This window comes from Chiloscyllium plagiosum, unplaced genomic scaffold (genome assembly GCF_037043375.1).
Source record: "Chiloscyllium plagiosum isolate Xiang-an unplaced genomic scaffold, Cpla_swu_hap1 HiC_scaffold_8, whole genome shotgun sequence".
Taxonomy (NCBI): Eukaryota; Metazoa; Chordata; class Chondrichthyes; order Orectolobiformes; family Hemiscylliidae; genus Chiloscyllium; species Chiloscyllium plagiosum.
The window spans coordinates 54,527,217-54,546,451 of record NW_028270146.1 but is presented as its reverse complement, the minus strand read 5'-3'; positions in this window follow the sequence as shown (position 1 = coordinate 54,546,451).

Sequence of the window (19,235 nt, the reverse complement as noted above, 5' to 3'; positions counted from 1 at the left end):
TCTGACTTTACTAATTAGTCGACCATATAAAACCTGTCAAAGGCTTTACTAAAGTCTAAATAAACAACCTCTAATGCTCTGCCTTCACCAATCTTCTTGGTAACTTCCCCAAAAAACTCAATCAAGTTGTGTGACTCGATTTCCCTTGCTGACTCTCCCTAATCATTTCTTGCCTCTCCAAATGCATACGATATATGATATTAATATAAGATATTGTATAAGGTATTCAGCTGTTTTCTTAAGACCTTGTCTTGACACTAGAATTAAACTCATGAATTTCTGACTTAATCTGTCGGAATTTCTTTCTGAAATCCCATATTGTATATCAAACTGAGGCTAATTCTTTGTTTTCTTTCTGAGAATGTGTTCCCATCAATTTTTTTCCCAGTAACATCCCCTGATCAGAATTCAAAAGGATAAATTTCTTCAGGGCTTCTGCTATTATAACCTCAACACAGGTTCTCTGGTTTTTCTGTTGTAAATGTAAGCAGAATTGTATTCTGCCAAATTTCTTGTGGTGATACACGAGTAGCTTTAAGGAAATCTACCCCACTAACTCATGCTATTGTTGTAAAAATGGCTATGGACTCTGCTAACTCATCTCATTTGATACTCTTACTGAATGAAACTAGACAATAAACATTTGTAGGCTGTTAGACTAGGCAGTTCAACCCAATTACCTAATGTAATTACTCACTTTCAGACATAGGCTATTGGGTCATAATTAGCCAAAAATGAATGACTTTCGTTTGAGCATTCCAATTTACAAATTAGGAGCAGGAGTATGTAGACTGATGCAGTTGAAAAATTTGAATGCAAATTTGAGAGTTTGGCATGTGGATAATTCAGTGAAAGGGTAAGAAAACATTGTTTCCTTTTGCTTTTACTTTTCAACCTTTCTCGCTCAATAGGAGTTGATGCTTGCATTACTACAGGAAAAGACACTTGCTGAGTACCTAGTAAGTGGCTAAAGGCTATTCTCTCCTTAGATTTTAAAATAGTACACAAATTGGTGGTCATTAGTTTAAACTCTCTAAGGATGGGATGATAGCTGGTGTGTTAAGACTGCAACATGTGGGAACTCCTTGATACCAATATGATCCAGAACAAACACAAGGGCAGTACAAGAAGTTTTGACTCACATCTTAAGTACTGGAGGTTGAACCACAAACATTGCAATGCATCAGGGAGGGGGTTAGTACCTGGATTCCTTGTACCAGGAATATGTCACACCATTTAGGGTCTTCTAATGTGGCCAGTATTCAGGGTGTGATCATGAGCGAGGCTGGTAAGGAGACAAAGACAGCAGCAGTGTAAGATTCACGATATTCATAATAAATATTAATGGTTTAGATGAAGGAATTAAATATAACAATTCCAAATTTGCTGATGACACAAAACTAGGAGTAATAGTGAGTGGTCAGGGAGATTCAGAAAGGTTGAGTGAGTGGACAAATATATGACAGACAGTATAACATGGATAAGTTGAAGTTATTCACTTTGGTAGGAAATCAGAATAGCAGAGTATTATTTAAGTGATAGAGTAAATTACTGCAGATGCTGGAATCTGAAAGCAACAAATGCTGGAGATCACAGCAGGTCAGACAGCATTCATAGAAAGAGAGCTCTGATGAAGAGTCATCTAGACTCAAAATGTTAGCTTGCCTGACCTGCTGTGATCGCCAAGATTTGCAGTTTTCATTAAATGATGAAAAATTGGGAAACGTTGATATACAAAGGTATCTTGGTGCTTTTGTACATCAATCATTGAATGCAAGCTTGCTGGTGCAGTAAGCAGTTAGGATGAGAAATGGTCTATTGGTCTTCGTTGCAAAGGTTTTGAGTACAGGATAAGGATGTCTTGCTGTATCTGGATAGGGTCTTGGTGAGACCACACTGAGAGTATTATGTTAAGAGAGTTAAGCAAAGTTTAATCAGGCTGTTTACTGGGATGGAAGATTTGTCAAATGAGGAGAGACTGGGGTGACAAAGCTTGTATTCACTGGAAATTTTGAAGAATGTGAGGGCATCTTATTGAAATGCATGCAAAGCTGAGAGGGATGAACAGACTGGATACAGTGATTTTTTTTCACCTAGCTGGTAGTCCCAGGATACAGGGTAGACCATTTTGAAATGCGATAAGTAAAATTTCCTTCATTCAGAGGGTGGTGACCCTATAGAATTCTTTACCAGAGAAGGCGGTGGAAGTCAAGTAACTGAATATATTTAAGAAGGATATGTATGGAATTCTAAAGGTTAAAGATGTCAAGGGGTACAGGGACAGAGCAAGAGTCTGGCATCGAGATAAAGGATCAATCATGATCATACTGAATAGTGGATTAGGCTGAATGGGTTAAATGGCTAATTCTTGCTCTTATTTTTTGGTTGAGATTAATAGGAAATGGAATAAAGATGGTAATCCAGTATGGAATTGTACAATAGTTAGATATGATCTTTGGTCAAAAGATCAGGACATAGAATTACTTTGGGCGGAGATGGGGAATACCAGAGGAAAGAAGTTACTAGTTGGAGTGGTCTACAGATCCCTGAACAATAACCACAATATAGGACAAAAATATACAAGGAAGAATAATGAATGCTTATGATAAAGGGCAACTCTAATCATGGATGACTTTAATCTACATACAAACTGGAAAAATTAGATAAATGGTATAAGCTTGAATGAGGAGTTTGTAAAAGCCTTTCAAGATTGGTTCTTGAATGTGCTGCTCCAATAAACTATTGGAGAACAGATTATTTTAGACTTGATAATGTGTAACATGACAGAATTAATTAATAACTTCAGCGTAAAAACATCTTTCGATTGCAGTGATCACAATATGTTTAAAATTTTACATCCAGTTTGAAAGGAAAAGATCAGATCTAAGGCTGAAATTTTAACCTTAATTAAGGGTAACTATGTAGGGAAGAAAGCTGAGCTAGTTGGAGTGAAATGTCATACTAGGCCAAGAGATTGATTACTCGAGATTTTAGAATACTCAGAATAAATATGTTCTTGTTTTAAATAGATTTTCTGAAGGGAGAACCCACCTTCCATGATTAACTAAAGTCTGGGAAAGCATCAATCTTAAGGAATATGCAGCTAAATGCACAATGATGAGTGTCAGGTCATATGATTGCTAAAAATATAAAGAATACCAGAGAATGATTACAATGCTGATTAGGAGGACAACAATCTTGTGTGAAAGGAAGCTCAGTAGAAATTTAAAAACAGATAGCAAGACATTCTACAGGTACTTAAAAAGGAAAAGTAAGTGTCCATCCTCTAGAAAATGTGAAGATGGTCCAGATGATCCAGTTCATCCTGGGGTCTTAAAGGAAGTAGTGACTGAGGTAGTAAATGTGTTCATGTTAATTTTCCAAAATTCTGGAAAGGTTTGATTAGGTTGGAAAATAGCAAATATAAGTTCTCTACTAAAGAAGGGAAGGGGACAAAAAGCAGGAAACTATAGGCCAGTTGGCCCGCTGTCTGTCATGGGAAAAATGCTCAAATCAATCTTTACGGATATTATAACTGGGCATTTGGAAAAAATAAAACAATCAAAAGATGGTTTTGTGAAAGGGAAATTATTTGTAACAGTTTGAGTTCTTTGAAGAAGTGACATATTTTATGAATAAAGGGGAGCCTGTTAAGATACTTTTCTTGTATTTCCAGAAGGCATTTGATAAGGTTCAAGATTAGAGTAGTACTGGAAAAGTACAGCAGGTCAGGCGGTTGTCGCATCAACCTTATTGTGCAAAAGGAAAACTCATAGTATAGGGAGGAACATATTAACATGGACAGAAGATTAGCTGGCTGGCAAAAAGCATGCATCAATGGGTCTTTGGCTGATTGGCAGTGTGTGACAATGACAGCATGGAGACCCACAGAGGTCTGTGCTGGGACCTCGTTTTTTTACAATTTATGTCAATGACTTAGATGAATGGAGTGAAAGGTCAAAGTGCCAAATGGCCTGATTCTGCTGCTGTCTCAAATCTTCATAAATCTTAAGCCTGCCCAACCTTCAAAAGGTTCATGGCTGATCTGACTGTGGCCTGAACTCTACATTCTAACTTATTTCCGACAACCTTTGACTTCATTATTAGTCACTCTTTACCTCTGCATTAAAAATATTCAATAGCTGCACTTCCACTGAGGAAGGGAGTTACAAAGACTTGTAACCTATGGAGAGAAAACTTTTGCCCACATGCTTTGCATTTTTATAGCATCCTTCACAACTTCAAATTTGGGATGACCCAAAGCACTTCACAACCTTTTGCGGTGTAGTCATTGTCATGAAGTAGGAAACATGACAGTTAATTTCCACACGGCAAGCTTTGGCAAGTCAGGTCAATAACTTTGGAATAAGGATTTGCTCTAATGGCTGGGTTGGTCAGGCTGGAATGAGAAGCAGGGCTGGGCATGTGCCACAACTGGATGAGATGCTGTGCCTTTCCAGGGGCCAGTGGTGACTCTGGATGTGTGCTAACCCTTCCTGTGGATTACTTCAACTCTGGTGCCTGTTGTCCTTCCATGGCAGCCTCAACTGGCACTTAGCAGCTGGTGAGGATCAGGGGAATCTGACTGTTTAATGAAAACAAAGTGCCACAAAGGCTGCAGGTGAGTGTTGATGTGCTGTGAGTTCTGCCCAGTCAAAGTGAAGAAATTCAATAAGGCAAGGTAAATGGCAGGAGTAACTATGACTGTCTTTCACAAACAGCAATGCAAGAGTGAACCAATTAATCGTATCAGTTTTGTAATGTTGATCATCAGGTTGATTGTTGATTGGTCAAGACAGCTGGGAGAATTCCAATGCTCTTCTGCAAAACCCTAAGAGGTGAAAGATGATATATTTAATATGTTATATGAAATATGGAAATATAGAAAATAAAAATGTAGGTGCGATTATCTCAGTTTTTCTTCACATAACCAGGAATCTATAGTCAATTGTGGATCCTGGTTAAGATCAGCTAATTCAGTTCAATGTATGAATCATCCTTGGGACCTTCCTGGACTGTGTGGCTCCATTCCAGACCTTTCTCAACTTGACAAAATAAGTAAGGAATTCCATCAAAGCAAGATTTCTCTTCTTAATATCTCCAAACCTGGTAAACAACAGCTCAGGTGTACATTTACTCAGCGGATGAGCTTTACAGTAAAATTTAAAAACTTAATACAACTCTCTATTACTCTTTCAGGAAAAAGTAACAAACTTATCAAACAGTACAAAACATTGGCATCCTGTAAGCACTAACATTGCGCAAGGCATTACAGTCAGTAAGTAGCCAAATGTCTGTTTAGAAAGGCAAATTGTCTCCAGGGAGATTTAGAAAACTGGAGGTTTGAATTAGTAGAGATCAGTATAGTACGCTTATAAACTCCCTTTCCACACTCCATCAGAACTCAAATGCTTTGGATAGGGATTAGAAAAGTACAAGAGTAGCTTTGGAATTTAAATCTTTTAGTTTATTGTTTGTTTTAATTGTTTTAAGCAATTGGATGCACTGTTTTATCTTGTTGTATATTAATAAGAGGCTTGTCTTGTGAAAGAAATTGAAGCTTTGATTGTAGACATTTTGATGATCATCATAAATGTCTTGAAAACAGACAATAAAATCAGATGTTTAAAAAGACATGTGTGGGTATTTAATTTTGGCCAGGCAACTGACCACTCATTCCAAGACAGTGGATTAAAAGGACAAGTTTTGGAAATACTGCACAGGTCTGGGCATCGAAGGAGAGAGAAACGTTAACACTCTAGGTAATGACCTTTCTTCAGAACAGATAAGTTTAGGAATGTAATACCTGTTAAGGAGGTTGATTGGAGAAGACTGGAAAAACACAAGAGGTATGATCTGAGGGAAGGAAGAAAATCAGTGACATTAATTGACGAAACAGTTTGTGGGGCAGAGACAAAGGGAGTACCAGTAGGATAAGAAAAGAAAGAAAGGTTGAGCCCAGGGGTGTGAATGGCAGATTAATGACCAGTGACCAGCAAGAATTATGTTGGACCAAAACCTGCTAAAAGAAAGGGACAAAATTTATTGGGCTAATATAAAGCAAGGAATTGAAAATCTGAAACAAAAACAGAAATTGCTGGAGAAACTCAGCAGGTCTGGCAGCATCTTAGGGGAGAGAACAGAGTTAATGTTTCAAGTCTGGTGACTCTTCATCAGAAATTAAAGTGGAGGTTGTTCTTGGGGGACGAGTTAATGATCAAAAATTGTTGAACTCAGCCTAGCTGGCTGAAAAGGACCTAATCAAAGGATAAAGTTCTTGGAGTTGGAGTTGAACTTCACTGGAAATCTCTGAGGACAGAGATGTCAGTGTATGAGTTGGGGACAATTGAAAGGTTAGGCCAATGGAAGCTTGGGGGATCATGGACTGAACAGAGGTGTTACACAAAGTGGTCATCCAGTCAAAAAACACTACTTGTCAAAAAAAAACTCACTAGAAAAAGCTTTTCAATCAGAAAAATCATAAGTCAACCATTGCCCTATCCTACTGGTCATTACATTAAATTTGGACTCAACTTGTGATTTTGCCTTGGATACCACGAGCTTTAATTTATTCTCCTACTTCTAAACTTATTAGGAAGTGGTAGGGCGAGCAATCCAGAGATAGTAATTTCAATGTTCTGCTTGTTAATGTTTTCCCATCTGTGAGGCATTGTGGTTCAGTGGTTAGCACTGCTACCAGGGACCTGGGTTCAATTCCAGCCTTTGGCAACTGTTAGCATGGAATTTGCACATTGTCCCTGTGTCTGCATGGGCTTCTGCTCGATACTTTGGTTTCCTCCAACTGTCCAAAGATATGCAGGTTAGGTGGATTAGCTATGCTAAAATTGTCCATAGTATCTAGGGATGTGCAGCCATGATAAATGTGGGGTTATGGGGATAGGGTTCCGATGCTCTTTGGAGGGTCGGTGAAAACTCAATTGGTCAAATGGCCTCTTTCTATACTATAGGGATTTTATGATTCTACCTCTCTGCACTCTCCCTGTTGGATCTCATCCCTCTTTCAGTCTGAGCTGTTGATACCGATATAAGCATATCACTGGCTGTTTTGCCCCTCTCTTCAGAATATTCTTGTTGTCCCCAGTAGCATTCTTGTTCCCAGAAGCAGGCAACATACTAGCCTGGAATCATGTCTGGCCTGGAATCAGGCCTGTGACCAGTGGAGTGCCACAAGGATCTTTTTGTCATTTACATGAATGATTTGGTTGCGAGCATAAGAGGTACAGTTAGTAAGTTTGCAGATGACACCAAAATTGGAGGTGTAATGGACAACAAGAGGACTACCTCAGATTACAATAGGATCTTGACCAGATGGGCCAATGGGCTGAGAAGTGGCAGATGGAGTTTAATTCAGATAAATGCAAGGTGCTCCATTTTGGGAAAGCAAATCTTAGCAGGACTTATATACTTAATGGTAAGGTCTTGGGGAGTGTTGCTGAACAAAAAGACCTTGGAGTGCAGGTTCATAGCTCCTTGAAAGTGGAGTTGCAGGTAGATAGGATAGTGAAGAAGGCATTTGTTATGCTTTTCTTTATTGGTCAGAGTATTGAGTACAGGAGTTGGGAGGTCATGTTGCGGCTGTACAGGATATTGGTTAGGCCACTGTTGGAAAATTGCGTGCAAATCTGGACTCCTTCCTATCGGAAAGATGTTGTGAAACTTGTAAATCTTTTCTGAACCCTTTCAAGGGTGTTGCCAGGGTTGGAGGATTTGAGCTACAGGGTGAGGCTGAACAGGCTGGGGCTGTTTTCCCTGGAGCGTTGGAGGCTGAGGGGTGACCTTATAGAGGTTTACAAAATTATGAGGTGCATGGATAGGTAAATAGGCAAAGTCTTTCCCCTGGGATCGGGAAGTCCAGAACCAGAGGGCATAGGTTTAGGGTGAGAGGGGAAAGATATAAAAGAGACCTAAGGGGGCAACTTTTTCACACAGAGGAAGGTACATGTATGGAATGAGCTGCCAGAGGAAGTGGTGGAGGCTGGTACAATTGCAACATTTAAGAGGCATTTGGATGGGTATTTGAAAAGGAAAGGTTTGGAGGGATATGGGCTGGGTGCTGGCAGGGGGGACTAGATTGGGTTGATTTATCTGGTCAGCATGAACGGGTTGGACCGAAGAGTCTGTTTCCATGCTGTACATCTCTATGTCTCTATGACTTGTCAAGGGCTAGCTATTACTCTAAAACAGTTAACTGAGGTCTCATGCTACACGGAAAATACTAAATATGGAATACTAAAAGAACACAATTTTAAAAGGCACCCCAATTTCCAACAGGGGATGTGTTTTCTTTACTCTTAATGAAGATGTTTTTACAGGTTCCAGAGCAATCCAAGATAGGGTGAATGAAAGGCATTCTGATCATTTGTGGTGGTGGGATACAGGGATCTGATCTCTAAACCCAGCAGGTCCAATTGTGATGGAAGGTGCCTTTTGGTTCGGAGCAGGGCCAGTGAGTGCCTAATGTCAGAGAGAGAAGCAGGGCAGGTGGTATGCTGTAAGCTCATCTGACTTACCTATAATACTCCTAGCGGTGAAATGAACACACTTCAGCCCATTAGTACCATCGTGTTCATTCACCTGTGTCTACCTGTCCTTTCTTTCTGAATACCTACCTTCCCCTCAATGCATCCACTTGCTGACCGGCTGCTCTGGTTCGCAACTCCCTGCCACTCTAGTTGAAACCCTCCCGAGTAGCACTAGCATACCTCCCTGTGAGGACACTGGTTCCCCGTCGCTCTTGCACAGGTCACCACTGTCCCAGAACAGGTCCCAATGATCCAAGAACCTGAAACCCTGCACCCTGCACAACCTCTTTAGCCACGCATTCATCTCTCCTATCTTACTATTCCTTGCCTCACTAGCAGGTGGCACTGGCAGTAACCCAGAGATTACTACCTCGGAGTCCTGCCCTACAGCCTCTTTCCTAACTCCCTGTATTCATTCTGAAGGACCTCATCCCTCTTTCTACCTATATTGTTGGTACCAATGTGTACCATGACCTCTGCTGCTCACCCTCCTCCTTAAGAATTTCATGCAACTGCTCAAAGATGCCTTGACAACACACCATCCTGGAGTCTCAAATGCGGCCACAGAAACTCCTGTCTATGCCCTGAATTAGCGAGTCTCCAACCACTCTCACTTGCTTGGATCTTGCCCGACCCTGCTCTACCGTAGAGCCAGTTGTGGTGCAACAGGCCTGGCTGCTGCTGTTGAATTCCCCTGAGAGGCTATCCTTCCCAACGGAATCCAAAACGGTATACCGGTTAGAGAGGGGAATTGCCACAGGAGACTCCTGCACTACCTGCCTGCCTCTCTGGCAGTCACCTATCTACCTGACTAAACCTGTGGTGTGAGCACCTCCCTGTAACTAGTGTCTACCACACTCTCTGTCCCCTGTATGCTCCTTAGTGTGTCCAACTGCCTCTCCAACCATACCACCCAGGCTTTGAGGAGCTGCAGCCAGTCACACTTTCCTACAGACATAGGTGCCAGGGACACTAGACTGCTCACTGATCTCCCAACATCTGGCAGAAGGAGTACACCACTGCCCCCTTTACCATCTCTGCCCCTTTACACTAAGAAAGATTTAAAAATCTTACCTTGCCTTATCTTGCTTGCCTTACTCACTGAAGTCCAGTATTCACCTAAGCCCACATTTATATCAACTAGCTGCACTGACTGGTTCCTTAAATGAAAATGCAATCTTTACAAGCAGATCAAATACCTCCTGGACTACCACTAACTTCTGAACAGATTATCTCAACTTCTCCTTTTTCTTTGTTGGAGGAAAAAGGAAGGATGGAAACACTGCAGTGATGTAAGTTTGGAGCTCACTGTTCCTTGACACTGGATTCTTCCTTACTCTGCTGCTTGGTCATGGTGACTGTGCCAACTTTTCCCAGGATGCTCAGCAAAGTATCTCAGCTGTCCTCTATTGGTTCTAGAATACTCAGGCTAGGAATACTCAAAGGACATAAGACTGTAAGACATAGGAGCAGTAATTAGGCCATTCCGCCCATCGAGTCTGCTCTGCTATTCAATCACGGCTGATAAGTTTCTCAACTCCATTCTCCCACTTTCTCACCATAACCATTGATCTAGTTGGTACTGTAGAACATGTCTATCTCAGTCTTAAATGTACTCAATGACCTGGCCTCCACAGCCTTCTGTGGCAATGAATTCCATAGATTCCCCACTCTCTGGCTGAAGAAGTTTCTCCTTATCTCTGTTCTAAAATGTCTTCCCTTTACTCTAAGGATGTGCCCTTGGGCCCTTGTCTCTCCTGCCAATTGAAACATCTTTCCTACATCTACTCTGTCCAGGCCATTCAGTTTTCTGGATGTTTCAATTAGATCCCCCTCATCTTTCTAAACTTTATTGTGTATAAACCCAGACCCTCAAATGTTCCTCATATGTTAAGCTTTTCATTCCTGGGACCATTCTCGTGAACCTCCTCTGAACCCATTCCAGGGCCAGTGTATCCTTCCTGAGATATGGGGCACAAGACTGCATACAAATCTCCAAATGTAGTCTGATCAGAACCTTATACAGCCTCAGAGGTGCATCCCTGCTTTCATATTCAAGTCCTCTCAAAATAATGCATTCAGCCTGTAAGTTTACCTTGAAGAATCCTGGACTAGAACTCCTAAGTGCCTTTGTACTTTAGACTTCTGAATTTTCTCCCTATTTAGAAAATAGTCCATGCCTCTATTCTTCCTACCAAAGTACATGACCTCACACTTTCCCACATTGTACTCCATCTGCCACTTCTTTGTCCACTCTCTTAACCTGTCCAAACCCTCCTGCAGCCTCCCCGCCTCCTCAATATTACCTGTCCCTCTACCTAGCTTTGTATTATCTGCAAACTTAGCCAGAGTGCCCTCAGTTCCTTCATCTAGATCGTTAATGTATAAAGTGAGAAGTTGTGGTCCCAATACTGAGCCTTGTGGAGTACCACTTGTCACTGGCTGCCATCCTGAGAAGGACCCTTTTATCCCCACTCTCTGCCTTCTGCCAGACAGCCAAACTTCCATCCATGCTAGTATTTTGCCTGTGACACCATAGGTCCTTATCTTGCTCAGCACACCCCTGTGTGGCACCTTGTCAAAGGCCTTCTTGAAGTGCAGGTAGATAATATTCATTGGCTCCCCTTGGTCTAATCTGCTTGTTACTTCCTCAAAACATTCTAGCAGATTTACCAGGTATAACCTTGCTTGATGAAACCATGCTGACTTTGCCTAGTTTACCATACACTTCCAAGTATTCAGAAATCTCATACTATACAATGGATTCCAGGATTTTACCCACAACTGTGGTTAGGCTAATCAGTCTGTAATTTTCTGTCTTTTGCTTTACTCCCTTTATAAACAGGGGACATTAGTGATTTTCCAGTCCTCTGGGACCCTCCCTGATTCTAGTGATTCCTGAAAGATCACCACTAACGCCTCCACTATCTCTTCAGCGAGATCCCTTAGAACTCTGAGGTGTGTCCATCTTGTCCAGGTGATTTATCCACCTTCAGGCCATTCAGTTTTTCTAACACCTTCTCCTTGGTGATGGCTACCATACTTAGTTCTGCCCCCTCACTCTTTTCAATTTTTGGGATATTATTCATGTTTTCCATCAAGAAGACTGACGAAAAGTAATCATTCAGTTCCTCAGCCACTTCCTTGTTCCACAATGTTGTCCCTCCAGCGTCATTTTCCACCAGCCAAATGTCCACTTTTGCCTTTTTTTTGCCCTTTATATATCTAAAGAAACTCTTACAGTCTTCCTTTATATTATCCTCATATTAGTTTACCCTCATATTTAATCTTCTCCCTCCTTTTTTTGTTGTCCTCTGTTGGTCTTACAGCCCTTCGCCACATCATATGCTTTCTCTTTTGTTTTTATCCTATCCCAGCCTTCCCTGGTCAGCCAGGGTTGTCTCATCCTCCCTGTACCTTGCTTCTTTTTCCTCAGAATGAATCTCTGCTATATCTCCTGAATTACTCCCAGAAACTACTGCCATTGCTGTTCCACTCTCTTTCCTGCTAGGCTCCCTTCCTAATCAATTCTACCCAGCTCCTCCCTCATGCCTTTGTAGTTGCCTTTATTCAATACTGTTACCTCTGATTCTAGCTTCTCCCTCTCAAATTGCACAGTAAATTCAGTCATATTGTGATCACTGCCTCCTAAGGGTTCCTTAACATTAAGCACCCTTACCAACTCTGCCTGATTGCATAACACTAAATCCAGTATTGCCTGTTCCCTAGTGGGCTCCACCACAAACTGCTCCAAAAAGCCATCTTGTGGACATTCCACAAATTCATTTTCTTGCAATCCACTACCAACCTGATTTTGCTAGTCTGCCTGCATATTGAAATTCCCCATGATCAGTGTAGCTTTGTTTTTCCTACAGACCTTTTCTATCTCGTGGCATATCTTGCACCACAACTCCTGACTACTACTTGGAGGTCTGTACATAACTCCAATTATGATTTTTTCACCTTTGCAGTTTTGATCTGGCATAGAAGGGAAGAAGGGAGGCTGTTAGAAAGCCAGCAGGAAATTAGAACTTAATCTATCATGATATATGCCGGACAGAACGTGGTATAGAGTGAAATGGTAAAAAAACGTTTCTTAAAGCTTATTTTGGTTGCTCTAGTTAGTTATTGTGAGTGCCTTTTCTTCAGGTTGCTGTATTATTTGTTAAGTAATATTTGTTTTATGCTGAATGCAGCTTGTTTGTCACAGTTTTAAGAGATGAAATCTCTTTTTTTAGTTATTTATGTTGGTTGGATGAAAATATGGATCTTTTTATAATAGATTGGTCTCCACAGGGATTGTACAAAAGGCAATGATGACTCATATTGCCACTGACATGGGTGTGGCCTTCTTGAACCAAGGGTAGAGTCAGATGTGGGATTCCTGTTAACTCTGAAGCTTTGCATGCAAGGAACCTTTGTCATAATCAAGTAGATGTCTAATGCTCCAGGAATGGTTTCAGTAATGAGCATTGTGTCTCAAACAAACCACACAATGAGAGGCTGCCAGTTATTCTCTCTACATACAGCATAAAAGGTCCTTGCTTCAATCTGTGTGGCTAAAAAAATCTTCAACTATCCAATTCTGACAAAGATGTGTTGATAGGTCCAAATCTAAATTTTCCTTTGCATAATAAATACAGAACATGCTAGAAATGCTCAAAATGTAGATAATGGGGAATATAAAACCATATATTGAAGTTTACTGACAACTTTAAGATAGGTGGCATGCTAATCTGTATGGATGGAAGCATAAAATTACAAAGCAGTATTGATTAGCCGACTAAGTGAAATGCAAAATTATGACAAATGGTTTCCAACATAGGGAAATGTGTAACCATCCACTTTAAACCAAAAAAGGATAGATTATACATCTTTCTGAAGGCTCAAAAGAAGGGAGATGGTGGCATAGTGGTATTGTTGATTCATAAATATTCTAGAGACTCAAGCTAATGGTCTGGGAAGCATGGCTTTGAATCCCACCATAGATGATGGAATTTGAATTCAAATGTGGAATTAGCAGCTAATCTAATACTAATCATGAATCATTGTTATCAAAACCCACCGGATGGAGATCCAAGATGGCGGCAGTCTGAGTGGTCTGCTATTCTGGGCTCTGTGCCATACCTCTGGGCAAGGTGGATCCCTACCCCTCCTTATCAACCCCCCTCCCCCGCCCCCAGGAGAAAAAAGTATTAATTTAAACTTATTGACTACTTGGAGCTGCTGAAATCGTCCAGGACAGCTTTAAGACCAGGATGAATTCCAGTAAAGGAAAGGAGCCAAAAGGAACACAGCAGAAAGCGCACTCCCCTACTGCATCGGGAGTGCCTGTAGCCAGTGCTCAGTCTCCCGGGAAGGCCCCTTCAGATCCAGCAGGACAGTTGCATTCACTCTTGGAGTTTGGCAAACTCCGAGAGTGGATTCACCAAACATTTGAGCCACTGTCTGCCATGCTAAAAAAGCATGAGCAGGAAATCCAGCTGCTGGAATGAAGATTGGAGGCAATGGAGGAGAAGACAGCGGCATCGGAGACTGTGGCGGACGTCTCGGGAAGACCAGGTTCAGATTCTTCAGTTTCAAGTCAATGACCTGGAAAACAACAATAAAAGGAAAAACTTACGGATCAAAGAACTTCCGGGTCTCCCGGAATGCAAGTAAGGTGAGGACCTCATCGGCTTTCTGCAGGGACGGCTCCCGAAGTTCCTGGGGTTGGAGTCAGAGTTGGGCCTGGTAAGCATGGAGCGGGCCCGCCAGATCGCAATGCGCAGGTCCAGGCCAGACCCACGCCCCCGCGCAGATCCTGTATTATACAGAAAAAATACAGAAATAGCGGAAACAGCAAGAAGATTGGGAAGGAATTCACAAGCTTTAAGATATAAAGGCCCAAAGATAATGTTTTTTCAGGACTTTATAGGAGCCCTGATTAAGAAGAGGAGGACATTTGATGATGTCAAAAAAGAATTAGGGGATCTGAACATTGAATACTCCTTGAGGTACCCGGCCGTGTTGCGTTTCACCCATGGGAGGACGATATATAACTTTGACTCCGCAGAAAAGGCGAAGGACTTTGTGAAGTCTTTGAAATGAAGGACCTGAGCCGGGGTGGGAGGGGTGAGGGCATCACTGCGGACAATGGTCTGGATTTTTTTTATTACCCCCCTTTCTACTTCCCACTCCCATTTCTTTATTTTTGTAGTTATTGGTTTTATATGTACATTTTTGTTGTAAAATTGTAAAATTGGAATTATTTTAGATGTCGGTTTGTTGGGTATCATCTAGGGTTCCTTTTTTTTACTGCTGTTCTCTTGATTTTGTATTGGCAGTGGTTATATCTGTGGCTAAGATGAGTGGAGGTTAGATGGGTATCCATTGTTAACTTTCAGAATGTAAATAACAGGTTTTCTTCATTTGTGAATTGACTGGGGCTAGAGCATGGCCTCAGGTAGAGGCAGTTAAGATGGTAGTAAGGATTGGGAGGCGTGCCCCCTATGGGCAAAGGGGAAGATCTTGAGGGGGGTATTTGGGTGTCTGTTTCAGTTAAATGTTGTGTTTTTATTTAGTTGTAGTTGTTTTATTGGAATAGTTCTTAGATATCATAAAGTTAATATCTTTGTAACTCGTCACGCCTCAGATAAGTTCCCTCCTCCTGAGAAACTATGGGCTTCCCTAGATGGCCACGGCTAGTGATTTGTTCAGGTGGTGCACCTAGAATATAAAAGGGAGCCATTCTTCTATTAAAAGAAAAAATGTTTTATTAGGTCTCAGGAAGGAAAGGGTGGACATTGCCCTGCTGCAGGAAACACATCTAATTGATAAGGAACATCTGAAACTGCAGCAGGGGTGTTATGACAGGGTATTTTTCTCATCCTTCAGCTCTAAGAGTAGAGGAATGGCTATACTGATAAGAAGGAACCTCCCTTTCCAGGTAACGGATTAAGGATGAACATGGATGGTTTATCATTTTTAAAGCCCTAATACATGGAAAAGATTACGGTGTTTTGAATGTATATTGTTCCCCGGCGCACCCTCTTAAATTTCTAATTGATGCAATGGCTAAATTAATTAATCTTGGGGTTTGCTGTTTGATTATAGGAGGGAATTTTAATCGCCCAATAGATCCAGAGATTGACAGGGTGCCAAAAGGCCTGACAGGTATGCCAGTGCAGTCTAAACAGTTGGTGGACATGTGTGGAGGTGAGTTGGGACTAGTGGATGTGTGGAGGTACCTCTACCTAATGGAAGAGACTTCATGTTTTATTCCAACCCACACAAGTGCCATACACGAGTTGACATATGTTTTATGGATAGAACATTGGCGTGCAAAATTGGGAATATAGCTGTTTCGGATCATGCGCCAGTGTATTTAGATGTTAAAATCAAGGGTAGTGGAATGGATGCACATCACTAACGCGTGGATCCATTTTTGTTAGGGGCTAGTAAATTTGTTGAATATATTACAAGAGAGTTCAGGGCCTTTTGGGATATCAATTCAGGTACGGCTAGTAATCTGGCAATGCTTTGGGAGGCCACAAAGGCATATTTACGAAGTCTGGTCATTTCATATTCGACGACTAGAAAGAGGCAGAGGGGGGAGCAGCAACAGATGCTGGAGGCCCGACTGAAGATAGCTGAGAAAACATATTATAATAGGCCGTCATCGGTTAAGCTTCAGTGAGTCACAGCTCTCCGGGCTGCTCTCAACTCAATGCACGCGCTAGTGGCTAAAAAAAAGGTCTTCTTTGCCAAGTAAAGACTGTTTGAATTTAGAGACAAGCCTGGTAGATATCTGGCATATTTGACTAGAAGGAAAAAAGCTTCCCAAACTATTACGTCTGTTAGGGAGAAGGCTGGTACGATTACCCATGAGTTGAAGAAGATTAATGTTAGGTTTAGGGAATACTTTGCAGAGCTATATTGGTCAGAGGGGGCGAACAGGGTACAATAGGACCCCCCCCCCTCCCCCACCAACATAAGTACGGAGCAGGCTTTCCTTTTGAATGTGCCTATAATGGTATAGGAAGTGCAGGAGGCAATAAGGCAGCTCCAAGGTGGCAAAGCACCGGGGCCAGATGGATTCCCAACTGAATTCTATAAGGAATTCATAAACATGTTAGTGGAACCACTTCTGGGGATGCACAGCTATTCATATACACAGGATTGTCTGCTGCCTTCTCTTAGGGAGGCTAATATCTCCCTCATTTTAAAGAAAGGGAAGGACCCCGAAGAATGTGCTTCGTACAGACCAATTTTGCTGTTGAATGTAGATTTCAAACTTTTATCCAAAATGCTGGCTCTGAGGTTGGAGAAGGTCCTGCCCCATAGTATAAAAGAAGACCAGACAGCTTTTGTTAAAGGCCGTAGCTCCTCCAACAATATCAGGAGAGTACTGTACGCAGTGCAGGTATGCCAGCAAAGATTGATTCCAGGTTTGGTGGTCTCCCTAGATGCAGAAAAGGAAGCTGATCAGATAAAATGGCTGTATCTATTTGAGGTCTTAGAGCGCTTTGGTTTGGGGGAATCATTTGCCAGATGGATGGCAGCACTGTATAATGATCCGAAGGCAGCAGTCATTACAAATGGTATTAAGTCAAATAACTTTAATATTCAAAGAGGTAGCTGACAGGGGTGTCCTTTATCATCACTGTTATTTACCTTGGCGATTGAGCCATTAGCCAAAACTTTCAGGAGAGATCCTGAAATAATAATGCCAAAGGTGTGAATGGGGAGCATAAGATCACCCTATATGCTGACGACATCTTTTTTTTTTGGCCAATCCAGAGAAGTCTGTTCCTTGACTGATTCAAACAATTAATTTATATGGTGGTTTCTTGGGTTACAGGATCAATTTTACAAAATCGGAAGCCATGCTGGTGGGGGGATTAGTGGAGGTGCATAACCTGAAGGATGGAATGCAATTCCCGTTTACATGATCACCACAAGGTTTTTTTGTATTTGGGAATTTTTATTACCCCTTCCTTCCACCAGCTCTATAAAGCTAACTATATACAATTGCTAGAGAGGATAAAACAGGATTTGCAGCAGTGGGAGGGGTTACCATTATCATGGTTGGGCTGAATAGCCCATATTAAGATGAATTTTCTTCCTCAATCACTGTACCCGATGAGAATGTTCCCGTTGTTGTTACCTAGACAAGTGGTATGGAGGCTTAATGGTTTGCTTGGGTCCTTTATTTGGTGCCACAAGCGTCCTCTAATTAAATTCACTAAATTACAGTTTTTGCGGGCTGAGAGAGGGGTGGATCTTCTGGATTTGAAGAAATACCAAATAAGTGTTCTGTTAACATATTTTGGTGACTGGGTACGGTGGAATTTGGAGTCAATTTGGTTTGATATTGAAGCCTCGCAGTCGAGATGTCCTTTAATTAATTTATTATTTGTGGACAAGATGAAATCTGTGACTTAGCAGTATAAAAGGCCAATTATTTTAAATATGGCAAAAACCTGGAGGATAATGAGGCAAGATGAGGGAATTGGTCTAAGACTTCGCCATTTACTCTGGTGGTGGGATCTCAAGGATTTAAACCCGGGACAATAGACTCTGGCTTTAAGGCATGGGGGAATAAGGGAATCTTCTGTCTGGGAGACTTATTTGAAGGGGAGGTCCTGATGTCATTTAGTCAGTTAAGTCAGAAATATGGATTGTCTAATAGGGACCTTTTCCGATATTTCCAGATAAGGGACTATATAGAGAGGAAGACCACGCTCCTGGTACAGTGTTACAAATCAGACGTGGAGAAAAGAATACCCCAGTGTACAGGTGCACTTTTACTCAATGATACTTTATATCATTTACAGAAAGGTTGCGCCTTGCGGACATGGAAAGACTCTGTAGGACGTGGAAGCTAGAGTTAGGAGAGGATATTTCATCGGAGGTCTGGGAGGATATATGGGGAAATGTAAGGAAAATCTCAGTATATAACAGAGTGCAGGCCTTGCAACTGAAGATCTTAGACAGGGCTCATATGGCGCCAGAGAGGCTAGCTAAGTTCAAGAGAGGAGTATCATCAGGGTGTCCCAAATGTAAAATTAGTGTAGGCACTCTTACACACTGTTACTGGTCCTGTTGTAGGATCCAGAGATACCGGAATGCTATAGTAAGGGAGCTAAAGATTATCTTGGGGATTGAAATTAATGTGGATCTGGTATTTCTTCTTTTGGGGTTGCCAAATTTACCCTCGTCGTGGGAACACAGGAAGAGATTGTGTAATATTCTTACCCACTGTGCGAGGAAGAACATTCTGGTGAACTGGACATCAGAAAATCCACCAGGTCTTATGGGGTAGCGTAGCTTGCTGATGGAGCATCTCCCCCAAGACTACCTCACAAATATGGTGCACCATAAAACAGGACAGTTTTACAAGACATGGCAACCCTTTTTAAATTATATAGAGGCTGACTTATCAGCAATATTAAGCAGGGCTGTGGTATAACCATGGGAATCAGTATGCATGCTTGTGGGGATCCAGGAAGAGGAGACTGGGGGAAAAAGAATATGGGTACTGTAGATGGTGCTCCCAGGGATGGGAGCCTCGGTGGAAGTGTGATGAGTGAGATAGAAGAGCCTGTTGGGCTGAAGAGCCTGTTTCCACTCTGTAATCTAATATAAATTATTTGAATTTAGTTTAAGTTAGTATTTATTTAATGTGTTTGTAGTTTAGTTTAAGTAGAT